Source organism: Macaca mulatta, chromosome X, assembly GCF_049350105.2.
Source record: "Macaca mulatta isolate MMU2019108-1 chromosome X, T2T-MMU8v2.0, whole genome shotgun sequence".
NCBI classification, from domain to species: Eukaryota; Metazoa; Chordata; class Mammalia; order Primates; family Cercopithecidae; genus Macaca; species Macaca mulatta.
Genome location: NC_133426.1, coordinates 116,890,886 through 116,917,876, shown reverse-complemented (window position 1 = coordinate 116,917,876; position 26,991 = coordinate 116,890,886). Strand labels below are relative to the sequence as shown.

General features: G+C 40.9%; 1 protein-coding gene and 1 long non-coding RNA gene across 26 annotated transcripts in view; one reads left to right on the top strand and one right to left on the bottom strand.

Annotated features, from left to right (window-relative positions):
* TMEM164 (transmembrane protein 164) overlaps positions 1–26,991 on the bottom strand; it is a 345,939-nt gene that overhangs the window by 204,009 nt on the left and 114,939 nt on the right. The gene's annotated exons all lie outside the window — the stretch shown is intronic.
* On the top strand, positions 4,441–25,580 carry LOC144338464 (uncharacterized). The gene is made up of 2 exons (XR_013412658.1): positions 4,441–21,299; positions 24,480–25,580. It is a non-coding gene; the product is annotated as an uncharacterized LOC144338464 (long non-coding RNA).

Sequence of the window (26,991 nt, the reverse complement as noted above, 5' to 3'; positions counted from 1 at the left end):
GCATTGTGCAGAAGAAAAGAAGTTGAAGATGACTCACAGGCTATGGCTTAGATGGATGGTAGGACGTTGGGGCTTCTCCCTATGTTGGGACCTACAGTCTAGGGTGCAGATTGGAGGAAGTGAGGTACAAGAAAAGAAGCTGGGGCCATGCTGAATTTGTGATGCCAGTGTGACTGCCTGGGAGAGAAGCTCATAAATTGGTGGGTGTGGATCTTAACGGGGCTAAAGAGGATGAGAAGAATTGAAAGTAAGGCAAATGATATACATGCCTAACTGTACATTATAAAATATGCACACCTAAATGTACATCAGGACACACAAACATGGAAATTTAAAAGAATGAAATTTTATTAGAATAGATATCTAATATTTTCATCACAGACTCAATGAAACATCTCTTGTACCCCATTTGGTGGACCCCTGGTCCTCAGTAATCTTTTGAGAAGAGTAAATGCCTGGAGAGAGATGAAAACTATAACTAAAGGGTAGTATCAATATTGAGAAATAACTGTTAAGAACAGGAGAGATTCTATATACACTGAAGGAAGGAGTCAGTGGACAGGGAGATGCTGGAGAAGCATAAGGTGCAGGAGGCACTAGACAGCCAGAGGACTGGAAGCAGGTGAGAGGGAATAGGACCCAAAGCACAGATGGAAAGATTAGCTTTCGGATCCCAGGAGATGAGGAAGGAAGAACAGGCTGAAGTGAGAATAACTGCTTGAGGGAGGGCTGCACATTGCAAATTAAGGGAGCTCACACCATACCTCAGGTGACTTGGTCTTACCAGAAGAGTCCATGGCTAATGATTAGGTGCCAAGTGAGAATAGGCAGTTACAAAGACAGAACCCTGGTCTCAGCTCAGCCCTAGACTACAGACTCTCAAAATAAATCAGGGAATCAAAAAAGATAATCCATCCCTTTAGAGGGGAAAGGATGCAATCGACAGTTACAACTGCCCTTGATAATGTTCCTGCCAATGAAGTTTGGTTTTGGAACACTTTATCTTCATTAACTGACCACAGACTTTAACTGTGGCCTACTGGGGCCACAGACTCCTTAGGACGAAATACCACTTGTAAGAGGAGCCACAAAAGGAATGTCATGACCTAAATGACCACTGATAGGGGACAAGTTAAATAAACCATGATGAATTCATGGTACAGCAGACCACATTGCCATTAAAAACAACAAGGTGTCTGTCATTAAGGAAACATTCAAATCTAGAATATGGGACATTCTACAAAATAACTCCCTAAAATTTCAGTATCATAAATGAAGAAGGGGGTACTGTTCTTAGGTTAAAAAAATGAAAACCAGTAAAGAGATGGAACAATCAAAAGCAATACTTGAAACTTCACTAGATCCTGATTTTTTTTTAAAAGACATTCTTGGGACAATTAAGGAAACTTAAACATAAGCTGATTAAATAAGGTAGATGATAAGGTAGATGGTATTATAGAAATGTTGATAATTTTCTTAAGTGTGGTAAGGTATTATAATTATACGAGAGAATGCCCTTAGTCTTAGGAGCTGAAGTACTTAGACTAAAGCGTCAAGATGTCTACAACTTTGAAATGATTCAGCAAATTTAGATAGAAAGTGAATATGGAGAAATGTTAGATATTGTTGAATCTAGCTGGAGGATATAGAGTCACTGTTCACTATGCTACTTTTCAACTTTTCAATATGTTTGAAAAGTTGTATAGTAAAAACTTAGGAATTTTTAAATATTTAACTAAATTTAAATGATGTAAGTATGAACTAATATGGCAAAATCCTAAGATACAGTACACCAAAGAAGAAACAAGATACATTATTTCTGGAGAACAATTTGTCAATATCTATGAAAACTTTAAAATGCCCACTCAGTTTGACTCAGTAATTTTACTTCTAGGAATTTGTACTAACAGCAATACTTGCCCACATGCACAAAAATATATGCATAAAGATGTTCGCTGCAGCATTATTTATAGTTACAAAAAAATTTGGAATTTAAAAAAGCAAACTAAATGACCACCATCAGCAGGATGATCAAAAAACACTCTGGAAGATGTATTACTCCACCAAGTTTTTTTGTTTTTTTTTTTTAAAGGCGGTACAACCATTTCTAGGTAAAACAGAGCAAGTCTATATTGTATAAGGCATGATCATTTTTTTATAAGAAAAGGAATAAGTTTGTATGTGTATTTTTGGGTGTATATAAAATGGATCTAAGATAGCACCCAGTTACTATTCCCCAAACTGGAGAAGGAAACAGGATTGGGGAAGAGAGACTGGGATAGGAAAGGGAAGATCTTGAGTTTGGGTTCTATATACTTGTATATATATATTTTATAACAAATGAATGTATTCATTTATTAATCATGTAGCTAAATTCTTTTAAAGGATGAAAAAAGTTAAAAGATAAGTACACCAAACAGTTAACAGCAATTCTCTCTGGGGAGTAGGAGGTGGGAACTTTTATGTTATATTCTTTATATCTCTACATTACAGGAATCCTAAACCAAGAGGATGCATTAAATTATTAATGATGATTAGTGTTAATTTGTTCTAGTTTTTAAGAATTCCCTCCTTTGGAGAATATTAGCATGTTAAGAAAATAATGTGTAAAGGGGGCATCCATAGACCCCAAAATCCCTTGTTCTCTTTGTATTTTTCCCTTGAGACCCTACTCCCACTCCACACCTCACCTCCAGTAAGGACAGATGCCCACAGTCCTGCCAGGCACATGCTATTCCATCTAATTTTCACCATCTGATGTGGAAAGGGGCAGGGGGGCATAATAAAGGTGGCGGGGAGGCCACCGGTCCTTCCTTTTCTTTTTTTTTTTTTTTTTTTTTTTGAGACAGAGTCTCGCTCTGTTGTTCAGGCTAGAGTGCCATGGTGTGATCTCGGCTTACTGCACCCTCCGCCTCCTGAGTTCAAGAGATTCTCCTGCCTCAGCCTCCCGAGTAGCTGGGACTACAGACACAGGCCACTGTGCTTGGCTAATTTTTTTTTTTTTTTTTTTTTGTATTTTTAGTAGATACAGAGTTTTGCCATGTTGACCAGACTTGTCTCGAACTCCTGGCCTCAAGTGATCTGCCTGCCTCTGCCTCTCAAAGTGCTGCGATTACAGGCGTGAGCCACTGTGAGTCCAAACCCTATCGGGGCTACTACTGACTTCCTCCTTAGTGCTCAGAGCCCTTGAGAGAGCAGGGGAACAGAGTTGTGGTTATAAGGTGCCTTCCCCTAGCCAGCTCCCTGTCAAATACTTTGAGCCCATGAAAGATGCTGTTTGTTCTGGTGGCACAGTCACTTGTGCAAGCGTATTTCCTGGTTTGAAAACTATAACAGCCCGGACCTGCCTGCCTCTTTCAGGAAAATCCACAGAACTTTACCAAGTGGTAATTTTGAGTCTGTATACCATTAGATACTCTACAAGAGCTCACTTAGCTGTTTCTTTTAACCAAGATGAAAATGAAACCTCCTCACTCTCCTCCTCCTACATCTAACTGACTCAAGGAGCTGCTGCCTATCATCTTATGAAACCACAAAGTACCACTTTTGAATACTTGTTGCTGGTATCAAAAGTCATTTCTGAAAAGGCAGGGAAGGAAGCTCTGGTGTTTGGTCTGCCTAAGAATAATAATAACAGCTCACATAATAGTGTTCCTAGGGGATATGTCATAACTAAGTCTGTTACATTTTCTTGAGCTTTCATGATAAGGAGGAGGGTGAAGAGAATGATGGTCATAATGAATACTTACTGACTCTTATGGCCTGAATTGTGTCTCTCCCCAAATTCATACATTGAATTCCTCACCCTCAGTACCTCAGAATGTGACTGTATTTGGAGATAGTAAAGGTAATTAAGGTAATTAAGGTAAAATGAGGTCATATGGGTGGGTCCTAATCCAATATGACCAGTGTCCTCATAAGAAGAGATTACAGGCTGGGGCACAGTGGCTCACGCCTGTAATCCCAGCACTCTGGGAGGCTGAGGCGTGTGGATCACCTGAGGTCAGAAGTTCAAGACCAGGCTGGCCAATATGGTGAAACCCTGTCTCTACTAAAAATACAAAAATTAGCCAGGCGTGGTGGCAGGTGCTTGTAATCTCAGCTACTCGGGAGGCTGAGGCACGAGAATTGCTTGAATCTGAGAGGTGGAGGTTGCTGTGAGCTGAGATCGTGCCATTGCACTCCAGCCTGGGCAACAGAGCAAGACTCCAACTAAAAAGAAAAAAAGAAGAAGAAGAAGAAGAAGAGATTACAACACAGACGGACACAGAGAAAAAAACCCTACAAAGACATTGGGAGAAGATAGCCATTGACTGGTGGAAAAGAGAGACCCTCAGAAGAAACCAACCCTGCCAGCACCTTGAGTTTAGAATTCTAGCCTCCAGAACTGTGAGGAAATAAATTTCTGTTTTTCAAGCCACCCAGTCTGTGATATTTGTCATAGCAGCCCTAACAAACCAATACACGGACCAACAATATGCTATGATCAAGGTCTTGTTCTAAGCACTTTACAACTATTAACTTCTTTTATCTTCATAACACCCTTATGTGGTAGCTCCTATGGTTATTCCCCAATTTGAACATGAGAAAACTAAGGCACAGAGGAATTTTTCATGATAGTAAAATATTGGAAATGACCAAAAACCCATCCCAAGGAGACTGGAGAAATACACTGTGGTATATTCACATGATGAAATGTGATGCCACAGTGAAATTGTAACTACAGTTATACTCAGTGGCAGGAATTAACCATACTAATATAATGATGAGTAAAATAAGCAAGTCCCAGAAAACTATCTAAAACATAATACTCTTTTAATGAGGGCCAGAAAAACAACCAAGTAATATCTTATTTAGGAATATATATCTACATGTATATATCTATATATCCATATCAATATGAATATAAATATCTTTGTGCATATGAGAGAGATAAAACTCCAAAAGAGCAAAAGAATAATAACCAAAATTCAGGCCAGCAATTCCTTCAGGGTGGAGAGGGAGATAGAGAGCAGAATTAGGGGAGCAGCGCACAGGTAGACTGAGTTCTCATCAATGTGGCTAATTCTTAAGTTGGGCTCACAGTTGTCATATTATCCATAAAAAAGTAAATGTACAAATAAATAAAATTAAAGCAGGCTATACATGGACGAATGGTGCAGCATGAAATGAGTCAAGGATTAGAAATATGATTATTCCAATTATGTGTATCCAAGGTCCATTTTAAAAGAAAAAGGGATAGGGTTTCAGTGAAATAATTTGCCTACGGTCTCGGGTTTATTAAGTGTCTCAGCCAGCATTTGAACTCAGGGAACCTGGCTCCAGAACCCATCATCTTAACCATTATTATCTGTTCCATACTTCAGGCTGCTCCCTGATGAAAAAGAAATAGAGTCTACTATGAAAACGGAAGGCCTTACGCTACCTAGCTACCATAATATAGGTACTACCTAGCCATCAAAGTGGACCCAGGGAACTCCGAATTCACAAAATGCAAATTTATTTACCAGTTCTTCAAACTGAGACAAAGGTTGAATTTCATACGGAAGAAAGGCGTTTTGAGTATACAAGATGGTGTTTCAGGACTTCGAAGTCTAGCCCTGAACACATTATTTGACATTTTACTCAATAAGGGAAAGTTAGTATTTGTACAGATCTCTCCACAGAACTCAGAGGAAAGTCTAATTAAACAGAGAGATGGTTCAAAAGCCTACCGAGGAACCAGGGCAGCTGCAAGTCAAAAGAAAATTGGCTTGTACGTGGAGGCCAAACTGTGCCTGCACACTGACTTGCCCAGGCCTAACATTCCTGCTTAGGTAGTGGAACAAGGGGCTCAACGAGACCCCTTTCCACCAATGACAGGACCAACACATCATTTTCCTCTACCCTGGGTTACAGATTCCACCCAGAAAACTTAGGCCATGTAGAGCAGTAGGTATGAGAGGAAAGGTGCTAAACTCACAGCCCTTCATCTGCCCAGGTAGTCTATGTTACCCTCCACCCATATTGTAATGCCTTTAAAAGACTTCAGCATCAGATGGCGTGATTGATATAAAAGCCAACCCTCCACTAGCACTAGAGCAAAGGCAAGCAGGAAAGCATCTGGATTTGGCTTTCAGGCCAGTCAAAACAGCTCAAGGGCACTCAGCCTAACCCCTCACCCCACCATCTGCCAAGAAGGGAATCTGGTTAATCTACTCCCTGGGGGTCATTGCTTAAAGGCAGCCACTGGGCCTGGCAGTCATTTGTGAGGCAGGCTTCCCTGGCCTGTTATGTCCAACATCTCCCCCTAACAATCCCCATGACCTCTGCTTTAAGTTGGAGCCAGGTTCATAAATACCTAAATCAAGGGAAAGCAAAAGTCCCATATCCCCTGGAGGCCACCAGAGATGGATGGGATTTGACCATCTCCTGACCTGAGTACACTCTGGTCACTTCTTTTGACTTCTTTCTTGTCTTCCCTTCTGTTTAACTCTCCAATTCTCTATGTCTTCTCAGGCTCCAAGCCTGCTCCCAGATTTTCCATCAGCACTGAAGGATGGTCAACTTAAACCTGCAGCAGTTCCTGGCTAACCTAACACACAGAGAATGTATAGAATCTTTATTTTCATCACAGAGTTTTAGAGAAAGAAATTTCTTTGGACCAACTGGGATGGGGCCCAGCAACCTGTATTTAAATATATTTCACTAAAAAACAATGTGGATACAGAGGTATTCAACCCATACCTGGAGAAATACTCCAGTAGGGCAGGCCTCAAAATTCTAAGGCATAGATGTGAAAACTCAGAATATTTCCATATAGAAATGACAGATAACTCCCAGGAGAATGTATTTTTTTATGATGTGACTGGTGTTCAAAACAACAAAGGAGATAATAATAATAGAAATAATAAGTAATAATTATTAGTACATGGCACTTCTCTGCCAGGCATTGTCCTAAATACTTGGTATGTAGTAGCTAATTCTTACAACAACTCTCTAAGATAGGTTCTACCATCCACCTTTTACACCTAAGAAAATTGAGACACAAAGAGATTAAGTAACTGACCCAAGGTAACTTACAGAGCCAGGATGAAAATGGGCAGTCTGACTCCAGAGTCCATGTTCTTAATCACCGACTTATACTATCTACATGTGCCCTGAGGCCCTTTATGGTAGAGAGGAGACCCTTGACTTTGAAACTTGATATACAAATGACCCAAATACATGATGGTTTGACCTCCTGCTATTGAGATATTCTTTTTCCTCCACACCTGTGAGCATGGATCTGGAATATTCTAATTAAATTGCCATGGGAACTGATCAGCACTGGAATCTGCCTCCATGACCTCCCAGATACACATTATTTATTGAGCATCTACTATGTGCCAACTATTATAAACAAGATACAAATGGCCTCTGCCTTTATGTACCTTACAGTATTACAACCACATCATTCCAAATGCTAATTTCTAGGGCTTAAAAGGGTTCTGAAATGAAAATATGGTTTAAATCAGTGTTCCAAGGACTTAAGGCCACCACTGCCAATGTTCTGTTAGCTACATGAGAAGCTACATGGGCTTCCTGACATTTCATAGAACTTAGCACAATACTAGATACATGGTAGGTATTTATCAACTTATTTAGAGATATTTCAGGAGAGCACTGACAACCAATGAATAGAATTAGAATGTCCTCCTGGTTGCTCCTGAAAGTAAGGACATAGCTATAAAAGGGTTGGAAAACAAGACCCAGATGTTCATTTCTGAGCACATAAAAGGCTAGTTCTTAAACAAATCTACCACTGAAAATATCCAAAAGTCCTGGATAAAATATTAAAAAATTTTTTTTTCAATCTATGAACTGTCAAATACACAAGGAATTTTCTAGCCAGAAAAAAAGTGAAAGTGGGAACCCAGAGACATAAGTGGGATATTGCATCCAATTTTCACCCGAAGTAGATTTGCTAAGCCAGCTGAACTTGAGCTTTGATTTTTCATAGCTTCACAGGGCATAAGGGATAGAGGACAAAGGTCAAGATAGCCCAAAGAGTCTGAAAGGAGATAACTCTCATAAAGCTGGGACCCCCAAAAAAGCTACACTTCAGTGTAAAGGTATACTAGAAATACAAATTACTCCTGCCACCTAGGACAGTAAGGAAAATCTACTGCCAAATCTTCACATTGGGTTGGAGTAACAGCGAAAGGAACTAGGTTATCTCCAATAAAAACTTGGAACTGCAAGCCAGCCATCATGTGTATTTGAAAAGTGAATGTACACTACTTGGGTAATCAAAAAACCTGAGGTCAAGAATTTCATTTAGCATGATTCCAGAATGGCAGCTGTCAGGTGCCTAGCAAGAAGGAAGACAGATCCTTTCTAGAGGAAACCAGGAGTCAAAAACTTCCCATAAGTAAAATCCCAAGGAAAATAAGCAACCTACAGTAAAGCAACAACAATAATATTTAAAACAAAGAAAACTTAAATACACAAGGAAACAAGCTAGGAATCCTGAAAACAGAAATTCAAAGACTGCAGATAATAAAATTACTTACAGACTGTTTTGTATGTTTGAAAAAAATTAAAAATATAATAATTGAAATAAAAACTCAATGGATAGAATTAACTAAAGAGATAAATAATAAAATGGAATATACAGCTGAGGAAATTAGCCAAAGTGCAATACAGTAAGACAAATTAGAAAATATCAAAGAAAGATTAAGAGATAAGAAGACACAGTAAGATGGACAAATATATCTCTAAAATGTGGTCCCAGAAGAAGAGAATGGAACAGAGGCAGAGTTTGAAGTTATAACAGCTGAGAATATATTCTGAAACCTGATGAATGATATATACCCACACACAAGAAGCCCAAAGACTCCCAAACAGAATAAGAAAGAACACATCAATACTGAAACATATAACAAAATTGCAGAACACCAAACAACAACAACAAAAAACCCTCAAAAGTGACCTGAAAAGATGACTTTCAAAGGAGTAAAAAGGCTGACCACTGACTTTTCAAAGCAACAACAGAGGATAAAATGCAGTAACATTTTATCTGTATTATGAATGAACCTGCCCTGAAATGTGGCATCCAAGTGACACACAGTAGTCACATCTGTGCCGAGAACTAGGCTCTTTTGTGTGTATGCTGAAATTTTGAGGGAGCAGAGGCTCAAGCCCTACCCAAACCCCTTCATTAACAGAGTCCTTGGGGGCTGGGGAGGGCGATCCTATGCAAGGCCTGCAACCTCCAGATAAAAGCAATCTTTTGAAGAGGCATTCTCCCTTTGGTCACCAGAGTATTCTTCAAATTAGTTACGGGTCTTAGATTCTAAAGAAAAATAAGTACTTTTATTGCTTAGGGGTTATCTGAATTTTTGCATCCATACCAGTCCGAACTCTTCAGACCATAATGGGTTTTTAGGAACATACGTTTAGTGGACCAATGGGTAATTTGTGCATGCAGGGCCCATCTCATGCATACCTGGCTGCTTGTATAAGGACCATGAGTGCACCTAGCATGCTCTATCATACGCAGGGTCCCTGGTCCTCTTTCAAAGGCAGCTTGCTGATACAAGACCCATATTTGTGCTGTGGTTATTTTAGTTCTTGGAAGGAGGTGATGAGAATCCTGTCTCTCCTCTGATCAGAGGAGGTGGAGCTCCCCCAATTTTGGCTGGAGTGTGGGGACCCTAGCTCTTCCTCTACCCTGGACTACTTGCTGTTCCTTTCCCCCTCCTACACTGTGGGGAGGAGTTAGTGAAATTAAAACATGTCTGTATATCTCAGCTAAGGGCCTACTCAGTTAAAGAAAAACGAATCTTCCCTCACTTCCATCTTCGGAAGCAGGAGTTGAGTTGTGGTTGTTTTGTTTTGCTTTGTTTGAGATGGAGTTTTGCTCTTGTTGCCCAGGCTGGAGTGCAATGGTGCAATTTCGGCTCACCGCAACCTCCGCCTCCCCGGTTCAAGAGATTCTCCTGCCTCAGCCTCCTGGGTAGTTGGGATTACAGGAATGCACCACCATGCCCGGCTAATTTTTGTATTTTTAGTACAGACAGGGTTTCTCTATGTTGGTCAGGCTGGTCTCGAACTCCCGACCTCAGGTGATCTGCCCACCTCAGTCTCTCAAAGTGCTGGAGCCACCGCACCTGGCTAGGAGTTGAGCCTTTAACTACACTAAAATACCTTGCCAGGACGAGACTCCGGATGGTACGTCCTCAGGACAGCTCTCACCATGTATCTGCCAACAGCACCCCCTGGACCCTGCTAGATATGGAGAGCTGCCATTCCCTTGCTCAAGACTGGAAACAGAAGGCACCTTTGGCCCAAATTACAGTTGACCTCTGGCCTAGTTTGGAGACCAAGACACAGTTATGTACAGTGCATGTGGCATAAGGCACAAATGGGAGTTGCTCAATTCTTTCAGTACCACCTAGATGACTTACAAATTGACCTTCTCTTCAGTCAGTCATATATTGAACACCCACTCCATGAAGAACCTTATGTTCTTCCCACCAACACACACACACACAGAGAGAGAGAGAGAGAGAGAGAGAGAGAGAGAGAGGAGTGGCCCAGCCAGGAAATAAACCTAGAAAATAGGTTTATTTTCTAGAAAATCCCTGAGCTCATCCTCAACAACTACACTAGGGTGAGATTTGCTGGTTGCGAAGTCCCATCCACATGTAAGGAATTCTTATTAGAAAAGGTTGAAAAGATAGGAAACACATGTAAAATCTAAACTATAAATTATAAGGGCTAAAAGACAGGACAGAAGCAGTGTCCCAGGAGATTGCTAAAGCGCTCTTCATGGATTCCTATGTTTCCGTTGTTTGTGCTCCACTGTGGGCCTTGAGAAAATAGAAGTGGAGAGCAGGCATTGATGACCCCTTAGAAAAGAATCCTGAAAGGCAGTAGGCTATGGATAAGTCTCTTTCCCAGCCAAAGCAAAGTTCAAACTCTCCAGATCACTGCTAAAGCCAACAGTCTGTAACTGTCCCAGAGCAGGAGCTGCTGTGAGTCAAGAGTTGGGTGTTCCTCCTGCTTTGAGACTTACTGTCTTCTGTGGCAGGGAGAGATGTGCTCTGGATCAGCAGGAGAGGGGAGGCAGGATTCCCTTGTCCTTCTGTCAGCCCTATCTGTCCCCAGAGGGCAGCTATAGGACGACTCCTAGAGGGCAACCTGTGAGCCAGGCCAGCAGCAGAGAGGAACCAGGCAGCTTGTGGAAGATTCATTCTCATCTTGTCCTCTCCATCCACCAACCAAATAGCCATTTCTAAGTTACTGCCATCTTAGAAAAACACACTCATGGTCTAGATGAGCATGTTCAGCTTCACTGGAAGCCCCCTCGCCCTGCCATTTGAGCCAACATAATTTACAATTCCCGGAAATGCGTGAGAAGCAGTGTATGCGCTTCTGCTGCCAAGCCTGGCCAGTTTTGCAGATTTTCATTTAGCAGGTGTCTGTCGCTAAATCAGTAGCAGCTGCTAATTGCTTTTCCTCTCTCAAACCCTCAGACAGAATGAAACATCTGGTGTTCTCTCACTTCAGGTTAAAATCAGATACCTTATCACATCTCCTTTGGGTTCCATTTTTATTAAAAAGCTTTCAGCTGATGCCTGGAACTGGCAGCAGAGAGCAAGGCCATTCCTGAGCAAGGGGAACATTTCTAACACGATGGAGCCCACCTCATGCCTCCAGACTCTATGCACAGAAACAGAGTCACTCAGACCATTCCCCACAATGTGGGGCTTTAGGCCCATGAGCCCAGGGAACCTGAGACTTCATCTCCTGAGCCAGGACTCTGCAGGCCCCCAGCCCTTGAATTGCAGTGCCCCTTCTTGCCCAGAATACTTTCTAGTATTTGCAACCCCCACCCGAGCCAGTTCTCCTCTCTCCTCCAGGGGAATTGCAGGGGGAACAAACTACATACAGTGGAAGAAAATTACCAGGACACCATCATCTCCAGCTCCACTTCCCAATTTATACTAGTGCTGTCTTTTCAGCCACTTTGGAAGTTTTTTTGTTTGTTTCGCTTTTGTCGTTATTCCTCCCCGCAACAATCATTTCGCTGGGCTCCAAATCTGCCTCTTGATTCTAAGTCAAAGCTATACTCAAAAGCACCTTAAGAGCAACTCAAATATTTTCTACTATTATTAATAAATAATCTTAGCTAACCTTTATTGAGCACTTACTACTTTGTATCAGACATTGTGGTAAGTACTTTACATGCATCACCTTATTAAAGATTCAGGAATTGTTACGACCATCCTCATTTTACAATGTAAAACAGGCTCTGAGACAGGCTATTGACGCTGTAGAAGGAAGACTGGAACAGTGATTTGGCTAGATTAAAAGCCTGTGCTCTGCTGACTAGGTGTCTTTGATGATATTAAGGAATTATTGCTAGTTATTATAGGTATGATAATGGTATTGTAATGTGTTTTTTTTTTTTTTACTGTGTCCTTACATTTTAGAGATGCAAAATGAAATATTTACAGTTAAAATTACATGAGATTTTCTTCCAAATAATCCAGGGATAGGTGTTTGTGTTGGGGGTGGAGTGGATTTGCGGTGGAGTGAGGTGTATTGTTAAAAAAAAAAAAGATGGGCTATGTGGTGACAATCATTGAAACTAGGTGACAGATGCATTAGGGAACATTTTTTCTACTTTTGTGTATATTTTCAATTTTCTACAATATAAAATTATACACATACACTCCTGTTCTTATCCACTACATCATAGGACCTCCTAGCTTACACAGTTTTTCCACCCCAAACTTCTTTCCTGTGTTAGCTCCTCTGGCCCGATCCTACCACCAAAGCTTCCTCAACCGGCACCCATGCAGTGCTGGGACCCAGAATGATCACTCTTCCCTTGGACTTTCTAAAGAAACCCTCAGTTTGCCCTAAAGTCTCAGTGCACTCCACTCAAGGTCCTAGGTGTGTGGGACCTAAGGGGAGGTTGGCAGGCCACCTGTTGAGGTAAAAGATGGGCCTCAGAGGGAGCTCTGCCTACCCCCCAATTCTTTTAATGCAATGGAAAACTGCATTCATCTTGCCAGTTGGTACCCAACAAAGGATTATTTCACTGAATCCTCTTAATAACCATGATGTACCTCTCTCCCTCCCTCCCTGCTTCCCTCTTTCTCTCCAGCCTGCCTGCCTGCCTGCCTGCCTGCCTTCCATTTCTTATTACAGGGTCTCACTCTGTCACCCACACTGGAGTGTATAGCATGATCCTGGCTCATGGCAACCTTGAACTGTTACGCTCAAATGATCCTCCTGTCTCAGCCTCCCAAGTAGGTGAGACTACAGACACATACCACCATGCCTGGCTAATTAAAAAAAAAAAATTTTTGGTAGAGACCAGTCTCACTATGTTGGCCAGTCTGGTCTCAAACTCCTGGGCTCAACTGACCCTCCCACATCAGCCTTATGACTAGCTGGGACTACAGGCACATGCCACCATGCCTGGCTAATTATTTTATTTTATTTTTTGTACAGACAGGATCTCACTTTGGTCTTAACACTTCGGCTCAAGTGATCCTTCCTCCTGAGCCTCCCAAAGTGTTGCAGTTACAGGCATGAACCACCAGGCCCAGCCAGTGATGGAGGTAATGTTTCTGTTTTACAGATGAGGGTCTGAGCAAAGTTCAGTTGCTTAAATAACCCTGAAGTCTCTTGCTCAGAGTGTCCATTAACCAAAGGCATCTCATTCAGTAGTTATGCAACAGGGGAGGTGGAAAGAGCACTGATGTGGAAGTCAGAAGACCTGAGTGCTGATCCAAGATCTGCCACTCACTGGCTATGTGGCCTTAGGCTAGTCAATTCCCCTGGGCCTTATCATCTCAATACTATATTGCTCATTTTGCTTTCTCTCAACTTTGCTTTCCAGCCCTTTTCAACTTTCACACACACACACTAATCCCTAGAAGATCTTGTTACAAAGCACACTCAGTTTCAAAGCTTTCTACAAAGCTATAGCAATCAAGACAGTGTGGTGCTGGCATATGGATAGACATATAGAGAAATGAGACAGAACTGAGGGTCTAAAAATAAACCTTCACATTTATTTTTCATTGATTTTTAAAAAGGATACCAAGATATTTCAATGGGGCTGGATAGAAGAGTCTTTTCCACAAATGGTGCTGGGACAACTGGATATCCACATGAAAAAAAAATGAATTTGGACCCCCTCCTCACACTACACGTAAAGATTTACTCAAAATGGATCACAGACCTACATGTAAGAGCCAACACTATGCAACTCTTAGAAGAAAACAGTCATACATCTTCATGATCTTGGACTAGGCAACAGTTCCTTAGATATGATACCAAAAGCACAAGCAGCCAAATCAAAAATAGAGAAATGAGACTTTATCAAAATTAAAATATTTTGTGCCTCAAAGGATACAATCAAGCAAATGCAATGATAACCCACAGAATGGGAGAAAAATACTTCAAATTATATATCAGATAAGGGTCTAATATCCAGAAAGAACACTTATAACTGAACGATGAAAACAACCCAATTAAAACTTGGGAAAGGATTTGAAAAGATACTTCTCCAAAAAGACATATAATGGCTAATAAGTACATGAAAAAGTGTCCAACATCATTAGTTATCGGAGAAATACCATTCAAAAATCCGAAATCTGAAATGTTCCTGAATACAAAACTTTTTGAGTACTGAAGTGATGCTCAAAAGAATGCTCATTCAAGCACTTCAGATTTTCAGACTAGGGAGGCTCAACTGGTAAGTATAAAGTGCAGCATTCCAACATCTGAAACACTTCTAGTTGTAAGCATTTTGGATAACAGATACTCAACCTCTACCACATCATACTCTCTAGAATGGCTATAATAAAAAAAGACACAATAACAAGTGGTAGTGAGGATGCTGAGAACCTGGAATGCTCATTAATTGCTCATGGACATATAAAATGGTATAGCCACTTTGGAAAATAGTCTGGCAGTTACTCTAAAGGTTAAACACTGAGTTATCATTTGACCCAGCAATTCTACTTCTAGGTACATACTCCAAAGCAGACATTCAAACAGATAGCTTTATACAAATGTTCACAGAAGCATATTCACAATAGCCAAAAGGTAGAACCAACCCAAATGCACACTAACTGACGAATGGCTAAACAAAATGTGATATATAATACACACGAATATTATTCAGCCAGAAAAAGGAATGAAGTACTGATACATGCAACAACATGGATGAACCCTGAAAACACTGTGCTGAGTGAAAGAAGCCAGTCACAAAATGCCATATTGTATGGTTACATTTACATGAAATGTCCAGAATAGGCAAATCCATAGAGACGGAAAGTAGATTAGTGGTTTCCTGGGTCTGGAACAAGGAGAGAAGGAATAGGGATGATGCTAATGTTTACGCAGTTTCTTTTTGGGGTGATGCAAGTGTTCTAAAATTAGACTGTGGTGCTAGTTGAACAACTCTGTGAATATATTAAAAACCACTGAATTGTATATTTTAAAAGGATAAACTTTTCATTTGTAAATGATATCTCAATTAAACCCCCTTCCCAAAAAGTTGTGACTGAAGTCAGAGAACAAGGCAAGTGCTCATTTGTGTAATGCTTTTAACTTTCCAAAGCTCTTTGTTATCTTTCCACTGTTATCTTTTGTTATCTCTGTTATTTTTTCTTTATAACTTATCTGAAAGGTAGAGAGGGCAAATTTTACAAATCCCATTTGAAAACTGGGGAAACTGATGTTTAATATGGTGAAATTAAATCCTTCAAAGCCCCAAGTTCCAGCCAGTGGCAGGGCAGAACTAGAACAAAGTGTACAGCAGAGCTGCCCTGGTTGCACACATTGGAATTGCCTGGAGTGCTTTTAAAAAATGAGTATGTGCAGAAAGATAAGTACCACATGTTCTCACTTATATGCCAGAGCTAACAAAGTTAATGTCATAGAAGGGGAGAGTAGAATGGTGGTTACTAGAGGCTGGGGAGGGTGGAGATAGGGAGGTTGGTTAACAGATACAAAACTATAGCTAGATCGAAGGAATAAGGTATAATGTCCTATAGCCATGTAGGGTGGCTATAGTTAACAATAATGTATTGTATATTTTCCAATAGCTAGGAGAGGATTTGAATATTCCCAATACAAAGAAATGATAAATGCTTCAGGTGACAGATATGCTAACAAGATTGATTTGATCTTCGCACACTATCTGTATCTAAATATCACAATGTACCTCCAAAATATGTGCAATTATTAGGTGCCAAAAATAAAATAATGTATAATTTTAAAATATGTGTGTTTTGAAAGTGGCTCTGGGGATACTAATTGTGCAGCCAGCGTTGAGAACCACTGATCCACAGACTAAGGAGTGAAAGCACTCACTAGATAAGGCTTCTATTGCACAAAGAAACACTGCTTGAAGTAGTGGCTCAAGGTGGAGAGACAAGACATTGGGGAAGACTGCCAGAGGCTGTTCCTTCTAATGTGATTTTTAGGAAGACAGGGCCAAGGCAAACAAGGGCCAAGGCAAACTAGTAAGCTCTGGAGGCAAACAGGCTGCTGCCTGGCACTCACTGCTGCCACTCCCTAAATGGGCTGAAGGGCTTGGGCCTACTGACAAACCTAAAAGGCCTGGACATTTTATTTGAAAACCCATAAAGGAGTGGGCCCAATTCACCTGTCAGGAGGGAGAAAAGCAGATTGGCCAGTTCCCTAATCAAACAGGCTGTCAATGAAACAAATGTGAAAAACAAAGGCAGTGTTAGTCAATGTGGATAGGAAAGCCTGCCTGGGAATTTTAATCTCACTCAGCAAGGCTAATGCAGAAACAAAGCCCCCTTCACGTTACCAGCACTGAAAAGCTCAGGGAGCTGGGGCCAAAGCTCTCAAGACTAACATCAACAAGGGCATGTACCTCCTCAGTGTTTAGGATAATATTAGTAATAGTAGTAAAAACAACAGCATCTGACACTTATTGGTCACTTCCTATGTGCCAGGCACTGGGCTAAGTGCTTACCACACATCATCTCCGTTCAACCAAGCACCATTGCACAGATAAGAAAATGAGGTCAGCAAGGTTAGGTATCTTACTCAAGGTCACACAGCTACAGGCAGAAGAGCCAGCCATAAAACCACAGACCAGCTGGTTCCAGGATTGGTACTTCTGACCACTACACTATAAACTCTTAACATCTATGCAGAGACAAAGAGACTTCCAGAATATGTAACAAACAATGTTAACAGCTGTTACTGCTCAATGATTTGTTTTATTCTATTTTTCCTTCCCCTCCCCTCCCTTCCTTCCTTTCTTCAAGAAATGGCATCTCCTTATGTTGCCCAGGCTTGTTTCAAACTCCTGTGCTTAAGTCCTCCTACCTTGCCCTCCCAAAGTGCTGGGATTACAGGTGGGAGCCACTGCACCTGGCCTCTATTTTTTTCTGTTTTGAACATATATTACTTCTGTAAAGAAATGATACATAAGTGTATAAAGACAAAGGCACAAAGCCTCCTCCTTTTTGTTTTTCGATGTCCAGAAAAATAATCACCTTTGCATTAGTGATGATTATTTTTAAATTTATACTTTTCTATATTTCACAAATTTTCAACAGTAAATATGTCTCTTGTTGTAATCAAGAAAATGGGATTATTTTAGGTGGTTGAAAAAAATAATTCTCCTGGAACAAAATATTATCTATCACCCCTCTGTCTTCGCACCCAAGATCCCAGGACATATGTGAGAGGGATCCCCAGAATTTCCCTAAGCAACATAGAAGTTCCGGTTGGCTGATGAATTCATTTATTCTATCTGTAGATACCTACCATGCGCTAAGTACCAGGCTATGTGGGGGTCAGCGACAAAACAAAAAACACTTGTCCTCAGCTCCAATGGGGCTTTCTACAAGTCAATTCAAAATGAATTAAATGTTGCCATTTTTGAACTTTGAAGTATTTATTATTGATCTCCATCCATGCTCTACAATCCACTGCTTGGTTCATTAGACTTTGACGTCATTACAGATTTTACCTCATAAAGTGAGGGGGTATTTTGGCAAAGGTTGGAAAGGACACCAGCCACATGTGTGTGTACTGAAATGATGTGTACTCGAACATTTGGAATTTGGTGTCCAGGCATAATCCACTTGCACATGCACTCTGTGGAAACTATGGTCTTCAGAACTCGGGAAGAATGAGAATGGCAAAGCAGAAAAGAGTCCTGGATTTGAAGTAAACAAATGGGAATTCTAAGTCTGTACTTCAGCTTACCATTATCTAACAGTGGACCCTGGAACAAACCTCTCTGTGTCTATTTTTTGTGTAACATGAGGGGTTTGAAGTAGTTCAGTGGTCCTCAATATTTTTATCCTATTAAACTGCTCACTTGAAAGAAAAAAGATATTGTCCTTACCCACAGAGAATGGGCGGAATATATGAATATATAGTCCAACCAAACTATGGATGAAATGAGTTATGTCCATGCCTGAAGAGATTACTGATTATCTAGTGTTTAAGTTAAACAAAGAAATATACTGGGCCAGGCGTGGTGGCTCACGCCTATAATCACAGCACTTTGGGAGGCCAAGGCAGGTGGATCATTTGAGGTCAGGAGTTCAAGACCAGCTTGGCCAACATGGTAAGACCCCACCTCTGATTAAAATACAAAAATTAGCCGGGCATGGTGGCACATGCCTGTGATCCCAGCTACTTGGGAGGCTGAGACAGGAGAATTGCTTGAACCTGACAGGCAAAGGTTGCAGTGAGCCGAGATCACACCACTGCACTCCAGCCTGGGTGGCAGAATGAGACATCAAAAAAAAAAAAAAAAAAAGAGAGAGAAAGAAATACACTGGAGTAGTATTTATAGTAGAATTCCAAGTGTGTAAGAAGCTGGAACCCAAATAAACCAACAATCCTAGAAATATGAAAATCTTTATCTGCATGTACAAGCAAAGGATAAGTGTAAAAAGATATTTTTAACACAATTTACCCTTGAGGCAACAGGACTGAAAGCTAGTAAAATGATTAGCTTTTTCTTTATAGTCCTCTAAGTTACTTTTCAATGACCATGTATTATTTTTTTTCCTAGAACTTATCTGAAATAATTCATTATATTTCACATATCTCATTTTAAAAAAAATCTTTTTCCTTTTATGGATACATAATATTTTAGAGATGTATGGGGTACATCTGAGTATTTATTGAATGCATACAATGTGCAATTATCAAGTCAGGGTATTTGGGGTATCTATCCCCTTGAGTATTTGTCATTTCTATGTGTTAGAAACATTTCAAGTCCTCTCTTCTAGCTACTTTGAAACGAGTTGATGGGTGCTGACGAGTTGATGGGTGCAGCACACCAACATGGCACAAGTATGCATATGTAACAAACCTGCACGTTATACACATGTACCCTAGAACTTATAATAATAAAAAAAAAAGAGGAAAGACTGAAAAGACATAAATCAGTATTTAGATAAGGAAGAAATACAATTTTAATAAAAATAAATGCAAAATTAAAAAAAAGAAATATACCATATATTATTGTTACTATAGTCATGGGCATCTACTATTTTTGTAACAAAAAAATCCTAAAAGTAAAATTGAGCCCCCAAATTGCTAATAGATACTGTATAAAATTTACCAAAAGGCAGTCATATAGCTGAATACTTAAAAATCAATCTCAATAACTAGGAAAGAAGAAGACCAAACCTTCCTTTGGTACGATGACCTTTGGTATCAGAAAGACCAAAGTTTCCATGCTAGTTCCGGCACTTCCTGTGTGCCCCTCCGTACAGGTTACTTAAACTTTCTAAGGCTCAGTCTGTAAAATGGACATGCTAATACACACTTCACAGGGTTCTGGTGAGGATCAAAGACTAATAATGGCTAACGGTGCAATGCTATTTGCTTTACACACATTAACTAACTTAATCCTCACAACAGCTTTATGAAATAGGCACTATTATCACCCCCATTTTATAGATGAGAGAACTGAGGCCCACAGAGGATAAGTAACTTGCCCAAGTTTGTTCTCCTTGTGTTTTCTCTGTCTCCCACCCCTGCCCCCCCTAAACACACACACGCGCGCGCACACACACACACACACACACCACACACACAAGAGAGTGGCCCAGCCAGAACATGAACCTAGAGAATCTGATTCCTGAGCCAATCCCCTTAACAACTACACTAGGGTGAGATATGTGTAAAAGAGCTATTCTGATTCCAAAGTCCCATCCACATATAAGAAATTATTATTTGTGGAGGTTGAAAAGATAGGAAATGTACACAAAATCTAAATACTGTAAGGGTTAAGAGACATGACAGAAACAGTGTCTTCTCGTGATTTGCAGGTAAGTGGTAATGTCTCTGTGTACAACTGGAATCCGTGACTCCCACCCTGCTCTTCAGAATCTCAATACTTGGTTGACTATTTTCTGCCTCCACGGCCATGTGTTCCCTTAGCTTGAACAGCCTCCTTCCTATGCAATTTGCATGCACATTCTAACCATCCTTCAAGGCTTGGCTCAGGCTTTCTTTCTTCATGAAGCCTTTCCAGACCACTTACTCCAGGAGGCTGTGTATTAAAGTAAAGTACACAGGTTTAGCTTTAGCACTTACAAATGATGTAACTCGGAGCAAGTCGTTTAATCTGATCTAAACCTCAGTTTCCTCATATGTAAAATGGGGTTCTTACGAGAACTGAATAATATATATGTAAATTACCTGGAAAATAGTATGGGCTTGTCCGGAGCTGCACGCCCCAGCCATAGCGAATAATAACTGACGATTAAAAACGCCTGAGCTATATTCATTTCCACCCCACACCTTCTCCCTATCTTTGCCTTTTTTCCCTGTATTAATACCTCATAAAAGATGGCGCTCTTCCTGCTTCTTCTTCACCTATTTTTCCCGCGCCCGCGAAAATTACTACCTGACAGCGCAGGTGCAACATGACGTTCGACCAGAGAAACCAATACCTACTTGGTCACGCCCTCTGCGATGAGATCATCTTCGCCTTGGCCCAACCCCTTTCCCTCCAAGTGTATATAAGGCACTGCATTACCGCCATTAAAAGAGACTTGATCAGAGCACTGTCTTGTCTCCATTTCTCGTATCTCTTGTTCCCCAAATTCCCACCCCCTCCTCCAGGGCCTGCTTCGACTATCCCGCGGGCCGGGATACGTGGCGCCCGAACAGGGACCTGGAAACGAGGGACACTGTGAGGAAGAGGACGCCAAAGGATGGTCGACCGCTAACAAAGACAAAAAGAATTAAACTGATCACCGCGGGAACCTGCCGCGTCTGAATCGAAGGTAAGTGAGGCGTCCGAAATGGGACAAGAATTAAGCCAGCATCAAATATATGTAGGACAATTAAAAGAGGCTTTAAAGATACGAGGAGTAAAGGTTAAAGGTAATGACTCGTTTAAATTTTTTGATTTTGTAAAAGATATTTGCCCTTGGTTCCCACAGGAAGGAACTATTGATATCAAAATATGGCGTAGAGTAGGGGATTGTCTTCAGGACTATTATAATACTTTTGGGCCAGAAAAAATTCCTGTGACCGTTTTCTCTTATTGGAACCTCATTAGAGATTTAATAGATAGGAAGGAGGTCGATCCGCGGGTCGTGGCTGCGGTCGCTCAGACAGAGCATATTTTAAAGGTGAGCTCCTGTTCTAACCTTGCAAAGCCTCCGCAAGATACGGAGGAGGGTCTCATTTCCCTTGAGGGTGATCGTGGGAGTGGATCCCAGTGGATGTGCAGATGGCTGGGCGGGTCTTGCATGTTTGCAGTTTTTGTAAATTTGTCGAGTACCATCTGAAAATAATTATTACTATTCAGTGATTCTCAAGCTTTCTCAATTTTGGCAGTGTATATGAACCACCTGAAGATTGTATTTTAATTGGTTAAAACAATGGTTCTCATTGAGTTTCAGCCTTCAGTGTGCATGAAACTCACCTGGGAGGCTTGTTCAATCACAGCTTGCAGAGCTCTGCCCTCCAAGTTTCTGATTTGCTGCGTCTGGGGTGCAGACCATTATTTACTTATCTACCATGTACCCAGGTGATGAGGTTTTTGGTCTTGTAGGCATGCTTTGTGTTTACAAGATTTAAGAGCAGTAAATATCACTATGATCCTTATGGGTGCCTTACAACCAGGATTACCTTCACCGGTTGCGATTCCTCAAAAATATTTTAAAATCATTATTGACCTTAAAGATTGCTTTTTTACAATTCCCCTTCATCCTGCTGACCAAAAAAGATTTGCCTTTAGTCTTCCATCTACAAATTTTAAACAACCAATGAAACGCTATCAATGGAAAGTCTTACCTCAGGGTATGGCTAATAGTCCTACCTTGTGTCAAAAATATGTAGCTGCTGCTATAGAGCCAGTCAGAAAAACGTGGGCACAAATGTATATTATACATTATATGGATGATATTTTAATAGCAGGAGAAATTGGCGAACAAGTCTTATAGTGCTTTGCTCAACTCAAACAAGAGTTAGCAGCAGCTGGACTACAAATAGCCCCAGAAAAGGTACAATTACAAGATCCATACACCTATCTTGGTTTTCAAATTAATGGACCCAAAATCATTAATCAAAAGGCCGTTATACGTCGTGATCATTTAAAAACTTTAAATGATTTCCAAAAATTACTGGGAGACATAAATTGGCTTCGACCGTACTTAAAACTCACTACAGGAGAGTTAAAACCTCTTTTCGATATATTAAAAGGAGACTCAAATCCAAAATCTCCTAGGTCCATTACTAAAGAAGCATTAATGGCACTCCAACAGGTAGAACATGCCATTGCAACACAATTTGTTACCAGTATTGATTATTCTCAGCCATTAATATTCCTTATTTTTAACACAACAATAACCCCTACTGGCCTATTTTGGCAGAACAATCCCATTATGTGGGTACACCTGCCCTCCTCCCCTAAAAAGGTTTTGTTGCCTTATTATGATGCCATAGCTGATCTAATTATCTTGGGAAGAGAAAACAGTAGAAAATACTTTGGAATAGAACCCTCTACCATTATACAGCCCTACACTCAATCACACATTCATTGGCTATTACAAAATACGGAAGCCTGGCCAATTGCTTGCGCTTCTTACACTGGCTCAATTGACAACCATTACCCACCTAACAAACTTATTCAATTTTGTAAACTTCATGCGTTTGTGTTTCCCCATATTACCAGCAAAGAACCTCTCAATGACGCATTACTAATTTTCACTGATGGATCTTCCACAGGACTTGCCGCTTACACTTATAATAATGTAGTCGTTAAATTCCAGACCACTTATACGTCAGCTCAGCTGGTCGAATTGCAAGCTATAATTGCAGCACTATCAGCTTTTCCTTGTCAGCCACTTAACATTTACACAGACAGCACCTATCTGGCTCATTCAATACCCCTCTTAGAGACTGTGCCTCAAATTAAACATATTTCAGACACAGCTGACCTATTTTTACAATGTCAACAACTTATTCGAAAAAGGACTACTCCCTTTTTTCTTGGGCATATTAGAGCACATTCAGGATTACCGGGACCTTTAACACAAGGTAACGCAACAGCTGACGCGGCAACAAAAATCATAGCCACAGTCACTACAGACAATTTGCAACAAGCACAAAAAGCACATGCCTTGCATCATTTAAACGCCCAAACCTTAAGACTCATGTTTAAACTTACCAGAGAACAAGCTCGACAAATAAACAATGCGCCAACTGCATAACGTATTTGCCTGTTCCCTATCTAGGAGTTAACCCCCGAGGACTCATCCCCAACGAAATTTGGCAAATGGACGTTACTCACCACTTAGAATTCGGTCAAGTAAAATATATCCATGTATGCATAGACACCTATAGTGGATTCATCAGTGCAACTCTCCAAACAGGAGAGGCCACCAAACATGTCATAGCTCATTTATTGCACTGCTTTTCTATTTTAGGAATACCCAAACAAATCAAAACAGACAATGGCCCTGGTTATATAGCCAAAACCTTTTTACAATTCTGTAATACCCTACAAATTAAACATACCACAGGTATTCCCTACAATCCCCAAGGACAAGGTATAATAGAAAGAGCTCATCTATCTTTAAAAACTGTTATCACAAAATTAAAAGGGGGGAGCTGGTACCCCGTGAAGGGTACCCCTAGAAACATACTCAATCATGCCCTGTTTATCCTTAATTTTTTAAATTTGGACAGTCATGGAAAATCGGCTGCCAATCGTTTCTGGCATCCTGAATCTCAAAAACAGTTTGCAATGGTAAAATGGAAAGATCCACTTGATAATTCATGGCATGGCCCCGATCCAGTTTTAATTTGGGGAAGAGGCTCAGTATGCATCTTCTCACAAAAAATGATGCAGCCAGATGGCTGCCTGAAAGATTGGTAAGACAAATAAATCATAACCATTGTCAGTCCAGGGAAGATAAATCTCCCTGAGAAGTTCTTTCTTTCTTGTTTTTCAGAAAATGAAGCCTAACATGAGATTCCTTTGGAGAATAATCGCTCTATATAACATAGTGACAGTCTATGCAGGTTTTGGTGACCCTCGTAAGGCAAGAGAATTATTACGAAAACAATACGGTCAGCCTTGTGATTGCAGAGGGGGACAGGTATCTGAACCTCCGTCAGACAGAATCACCCAGGTGACTTGCTCGGGCAAGACAGCTTACCTAATGCCAGACCAGTCATGGAAATGAAAAGTGCTGTTTTTACGCCAACAAATCCGGAATCATCAGAGATAAGATAAAGACTTTACAGGAAGAACTAGAAGAGCGCAGAAAAGGTCTGGTCGCTAATCCCTTGTGGACTGGACTCGATGGACTTCTCCCCTATCTCCTGCCATTTCTTGGTCCTTTACTTACTCTTCTACTCTTTCTCACTCTCGGGCCTATAATCTTTAATAAGCTTATGGCATTCGTCAGACAACAAATCGAGGCCTTCCAGGCCAAACCTATACAGGTCCATTATCATCCCCTTGAGATGACTGAAAATGGTGAGTCTTATTTGCCTTAATAAGACCACCTCTCCTGTGTGCTGAACTGGACAGTCAATGACGGGTAAGAGGACACTATCTCCATCGGAGCCTAAGACAGGAGGGCCGCCCTTGCTGCTGCCTTATCCCATGACGGGCCTAGAAGGTGGGGATGAGTTGACCCAACCTAAGACAGGCGCAGTTCCCGAGGGGTCGTTTTCTCATCATAAAATAATTAAAAGGGGGACCTGTCCGGAGCTGCACGCCCCGGCCATAGCGAATAATAACTGACAATTAAAAACGCCTGAGCTATATTCATTTCCACCCCACACCTTCTCCCTATCTTTGCCTTTTTTCCCTGTATTAATACCTCATAAAAGATGGCGCTCTTCCTGCTTCTTCACCTATTTTTCCCGCGCCCGCGAAAATTACTACCTGACAGCGCAGGTGCAACATGACGTTCGACCAGAGAAACCAATACCTACTTGGTCACGCCCTCTGCGATGAGATCATCTTCGCCTTGGCCCAACCCCTTTCCCTCCAAGTGTATATAAGGCACTGCATTACCGCCATTAAAAGAGACTTGATCAGAGCACTGTCTTGTCTCCATTTCTCGTATCTCTTGTTCCCCAAATTCCCACCCCCTCCTCCAGGGCCTGCTTCGACTATCCCGCGGGCCGGGATATGGGCTCAGTAAATGCTAATATTAATCTTTTTTCCATTTCTTGAAGCATAGAGCAACTGCAATTTAGCAGTCAAGCCTGAATGCCTCGTACTTTTTTTTTTATTTGTGACAGGGTCTTGCTCTATCACCCAGACTGAAGTGCAGTGTTGTGGGCCATAGCTCACCGCTACCTCGACCTCCTGGGCTCAAGCCATCTTCCCACCTCAGCCTTGAGTCTCAAGTAGGTTGGATTATAAACATGTGCCACCACGCCCAGCTAATTTTTTATTTTTTGTAGAGACAGGGTCTTATATGTTGCTCAGGCTGTTCTCAAACTCCTGGGCTCAAGCAATCATCCTGCCTTGACCTCCCAAAATGTTGGGATTACAGGTATGAGCCACCATGCCCAACCGTGATTTTTCCTTTTTCATGTTCTCAACTTTAATACTGCCATAACTTTTCAGGCATTTATACCTTATCTTTCTAACTAAACTGCAAGTTCTTGGAGGACCAGGAATGTACACTGGTTGTTTTTGTATCTTCTGCAGCACATGGCACAATACTTAACACAGGAAAGTGCTCAATAAAAATCTGTGGATTGACTGGTGTGATCTAGGCTGGATTCATCAAGGATTTAAGACCCTCAAAGCTTAGTCTTAAAATAAAGCTAGTAAGTTGACATATTCTAGGATAGTCCCTAGAATTTGGTTTGGACCAGGAATCCCAAACTCATCTCAATACCCCCCACATCCTCAGACACAATGCATTCATCTGATCAGAAACACACTGGCCTTTGCAGAAGGTTGAGGCACTATTTTGCCTCACTCAGTTCTTTAGAAAATTAATACCCCTTTTGAAACCAAGCTTTGTACACTTTAAGAACCCTCAGGATAATAAAGGGATATTCTGTCCTCAGTTCAGGTCCAAAATCCAAACTATCACTTTTCAAAATAGCCCAATTTGCCAGTCACAGAAATAACTTTTCTAGGTCAACTAGCACATTTCGATATGCCAATTAGCAAAGAGTGAGATTTTCAAGCTTATTTGCATCGGCGACAACAAAGTTTTTCCAGCAGCACACATGGGTACAAGGTGCGTCAGTGGAAAAGCTGCATCCCAAGAACATCGATACAATGTTTGTGAATGGAGGATAGACACCCAGTAATGACAGAATCATTACTATCTTCTTCCACTCAGTCTGAAGATTAGGAATATTCAAAAGAACCATCCTATCCAACAGAGCAAAAAGAACTGGGCAAAAGGAGAGTGGTAGTAAAGAGGGTAAAAAGGAACTAACTAACATAATAGATCAACTAGGATATATAATAATGGGCAAGTT